We start from the raw sequence: 4,622 nt of genomic DNA, 5'->3' as shown, positions 1-4,622 counted from the left end.
GATTTCAGCTTGATTCTTTATACTCCCAGAGTTCTTTCGCTGAGGCCTTCCCATCTGGATCAATCCTTAGGTCCCTTCTTTTAGCTAGCTTTAGGCTGGACAGAGGCACGCTGTGCGCGGGGATCTTGGGCTGTGCAGCAACCCAGGTAAGCTGCCTCCTCTGTCACTAGGGGGAGCCCTTCACGTGTTATTCAGGATTTTGCTACCTTAGCTGGGGGGCTGCTCCTATTGGGTCCAGCCCCAGAGAATTAATTTGACCCGAAACCGGGTTGAGAGTCCCGTCACTGGGTTGGTCTAATTGCAGACAGAAAGCGAATTTTTCCTTGCCTCTTCCTCTCCTGAGGTGGTTTCTGCCTCTCTCTGCGTGAAAGTCAGTGGCTGGGGGCGGGGGGTGCCCGCGTTCGCCCAGCTCTGTGGCTGCTGCGGCTCCCGGGGGCGACGTTCCACCTGCCCCAGTGTCCACAAGGTCCACGCTCTGCTCCCTCGCGACATGGGAAGCGCTCAGTGTTCACGCAAAGGCAGAGCTCCTAGTGGGGGACTGCGGACTAGAGGATGGAGCAGCCCAGTTCCCAGTCACTCTGCAGCAGCTAGGCTGGGGACCCCGACAATGGCAGCTGCCTGCACGCCGGTCGCTGGCCCTGGGGGCGAATGTTCAGGGTCCAGCAGGGGCCGGGGGAGCTGGGATTGCGGGAGCCCAGCAGCCCGCATAAAGGAGACAGTTTGGCGTCCCCCAGGTTTCTTTCGCTGCAGCCCAGCGCGAACCCTCTCCCGCGGGTTGCAGTCCACCCACAGAGCTCCAGGCTCCAAAATGCCCCCTGCTATTGTCTCCTCTCCACAGAGCCCTGCGTCTCCCGTGGTGATTCTGCACCGGCTTCAGGCAGATCCCTAACTGAGTGGTAGTGGGGGTCAGTGGGGGAACAGGCCGCTTTCCTGTGGGGCTGAACCCCCTCACTCGCTGGTGAGGTGGGTACAGCCATCCCACGCTCCCCTCTCTATTGTCCGTCCACACTCTCCAGATTTTCACGATCTGATTTCCCGTTCACCTCAGTCTTGTCTTGCTCTCTGTGTCCCACGCTGATTCTCCGTGGATTCACATCGCTGTTCTGGTGGGGGAGCGATCCTCTAGCATTGTGGCAGACTGAGATCCAGGCCTTCCTCTCCAGGAGCACGAATCCAGGAGGTCACCACCACTCCGCCATCTTTCTCTCTGAAATAACTAAATTTTTAAGTGTTAAATAAAAAAAAAGTTAAGTGAAATAATTATTAAGCCCCTATTATAGGCAAAAAAATGTGGAGGCTACCAAAAGATTTTAGTAGTATTTCAATTGTTGAGTCAATTTTCTGAAATTTGACTCTGGTGTCCACTCTAGTAAGCCCAATTTGGAAGAGTGACCCAGCAGGATGTTTGTGATTGATTCCAGAAATCATATCCAAAATTCAGTGCTGAGTTACCCAAAACTCAGACTAAATTCATGTTGTAGCACTAGAAACGTTCAGCTTTGATTAACCTATTCAGATTTTGTAATAAAAAAAATCTAGAGAGAAATTATATTAATTTAAGCACAGGTTCAAGTTTTGTACTGTCTTGAAAAATAAATTTTTAAAAATTAAATAACAATGTGTAGGTCACCATAATCCTCAAGATTTAGGACTTTAATCCTGCCACCAGTTTTTTTATTGGTGAAATCACTGAATGAGGTGTGTTCTGGAAAAGGGTCTTGGAGCAAAGTTATCTTAAATGGGGACAGGTCATTTCTAAATAATCTTGCCAAGGCTGACCTTTCAGTTGCTATAAAAACTACTCAATTTCTAACTCCCAAGTTTCCACTCACTTCTAACTATTAGATCGTGACATAGAATAGTGGCATTGGGAAGGCTAGTTGGTTTATCCCTGATTGATTGCTTTAGAGGGTTGTTTTGCAGAGCTAGAAAAGCTGCCTGACTCGTAATGCTGTGCTGTTACCACGACACAGGCACCTGACAGATTTCCTTGCCAAGGAAGAATGGCCATTGTTCAGGGAAGAAAGTACCTTCAAGTGTCCTTGAAAGGCTTTTTCTCTTTGGAAAGAACACCTTGCAAACCTTCACAATTTTATGTTTCCTTGGATGCTGATTGATTTGTAAGCCTGATGGTTTTGAAAAAGCTAGCTAAAATTCCAAGTTGTTTTTGACATGTTCAAGTACCCAAATGGACAGACATCTCTGGCTGATTTTCTTATCCTAGTTTTATATTTTTGAGTCAAAGTTGACTATAGCCATTTTTGAAATATATGTTAATTGCATGTTAATGGATTTTAATCACTGAAAAAAAGCCTGTTTGTATTTTTTTCAAAAATAAGGGAAAGAGCAAACACAGTCCCCCACTACCATAAATTATGCAATCGGGTTTCCCACATTTGGATAAATTGCAGTGGTCAACATATCTGGAGTGCAATAGGTGAGTGTTGCCCTGGGAAAACCACCTTTGTGATCATATTTCTCCTTCCAGCTAAGAATAGGCTATTTGTATTTAAGGGTTTCTCTTTAAGGGGCAGAAAATAGTTCAAATTTACAAAAAATATTTCCCTTGCCTCCTCACTGACCCCAGTCAGAGCTTCAAGCATGTCCATCCCTAGATGGTGTGCATTGCACTCATTATGTATGTATACACCCATCCCCTCCCCCCCACATCTACGTAACCTAAACTTTTGTACCCCGATGATATTCTTAAATAAAAAAGGGAAAAAATTATAAAAAATAAAAATTATATTGATTAGCACTCCTGTATATCTATATGGGCATAGGCCTTTCTGGAATTACATTCAAAAATTGGCAATTGCTCAAAATAGGTGATTCCAAGCTCAACTGGAATTAGAACTCAAGAACTAGAATTAATTCCCAGAAATTTTCCTCTACACAACAAAGAGTCACATGTATAAAGCAATACACACACACACACACACACACACACACACACACATACACACACTTAAGTTGTGAAAACCTACTGGTTTCAAAATATAACCTCAATATCTACTTGAATTTTAGTTGAGACAACTTATTTTATTGTTACTCTCTACTTCTCAGTAGTTATCCTTCAAGCCTGTCCACCCTTTTCCAAGATGCTGATAGCTTAGTGATTTAGATTGGTGTGCTTGGCTAGATATATCTATACATAGGAAGAAAAGCTCACAGAATCACCCACATTCTTTTTCTCTCATTTTGAACTAGAAAAACAAAGATTTTTTCTGAAGTACGATTTCGAGAATTGCTTAGGAGTGTGGAGAAACTTTTGAAACTGCTTTAATTGAATAAGCACTAGTTAAAGCAATGTTTCCATTGATGACAATATTATTAAAAAGCTCATTACATACTCTTCTGAAAATTAAGATTCCAAAAGTAGGTTAACATTAATGTGTTTCCCCTTTTCAGCTAATTTCATAAAAATAATGAAATGTAAAAAACAGAAACTAAATTTTTTAAAAGTATGAAATAGAACAATAATAAGTTTAAAGCCAGAGAAAGCTTCTCTTGAGGTAGCAGTTTTCTAATAATATGATCATCTACTTAAGTTTGAACAACTCTTTTCTATTAGTGGTGCTGTGCATATGATATTATTTCACAGTTATGTTTGTTTATATGGGCAAATTCACTCATAGCTAACAACAAATACTGTGGAAACCTTGAAAGCTTTTAAAGCTGTGAATCTTCTTTATTGCCTTTTTATGGTATAACATAAAACATATCAAAATGGTCACATATGAACTTATCAAAAGGAAATGTGAAGATTAAGGTAATAGCCCATTCTCTCCTCATGTTACACTTGATGGGAAAAGCTTTGAATGACACAAACAACAGCAATGTCTTGATTCCTTGTCAAGAAATCACAATTCAAATCCTTAAGAATATATTCACAATGCTGCTTGGGAAAAAAAGAAAGAAACCTAGACTCAATATTGAAGGCTTGTCACAGAATTTTGGTCAGGTTGTTGAACTAGAGAATATTTTGATTTTGGCCCGTATGATAATTTTTCAATTATGTATATATTTTAAACATAGCATGAACACAATAGGGATTTTGAATGTATATTGGGGTTGGGGGTGGTTCTCCATATAATTAATATAACTAATGAATCAGCTTAGCTAAGGACTGAAAAGGGACTGATAAAAATGTATGGAGATGGGAGTTATACATCAACTAATTAAATCAAGTTGCTAGAGCTCTAAGATGTGGCTGAAATGGATTTACACATTTGGAGCCTTATTGAGAAACGATAGCCTTGTAGTATACCTTGAAGTCCAGTAAATTGATGCCCTCCAATTTGTTCTTTTTGCTTAAGGTTGCTTTAACTATATGGGGTATTCTCTGGTTCCATATGAGACACAGAATTATTTTTTCTAGATCTGTGAAAAATGATGTTGGTATTTTAATAGAGATGGCATTGAATCTGTAGATCACTTGGGTGGTATATACATTTTAACAATGTTGATTCTGCCAATCCATGAGCATGGTATGGTTTTGCATCTGTTTATGTCCTCTGCTATTTCCTTCCTCAGTGATTTGTAGTTCTCCCTGTAGAGGTCTTTCACCTCCTTAGTTAAATATATTCCTAGGTGTTTTATTTTCTTTGTTGCTATTGTGA

The 4,622-nt window shown here is 40.8% G+C and overlaps 1 non-coding gene across 1 annotated transcript; it reads right to left on the bottom strand.

The window, feature by feature from the left end:
* Positions 1–2,335: 2,335 nt before the first annotated feature.
* LOC123629014 lies at positions 2,336–2,496 on the bottom strand. The gene has a single exon (XR_006731885.1). It is a non-coding gene; the product is annotated as a U1 spliceosomal RNA (small nuclear RNA).
* Between the last annotated feature and the right edge of the window lie 2,126 nt (positions 2,497–4,622).

This window comes from Lemur catta, chromosome X (genome assembly GCF_020740605.2).
Source record: "Lemur catta isolate mLemCat1 chromosome X, mLemCat1.pri, whole genome shotgun sequence".
NCBI classification, from domain to species: Eukaryota; Metazoa; Chordata; class Mammalia; order Primates; family Lemuridae; genus Lemur; species Lemur catta.
The sequence above is the reverse complement of the archived record's forward strand: the minus strand, read 5'-3'. Positions and strand labels throughout refer to the sequence as shown.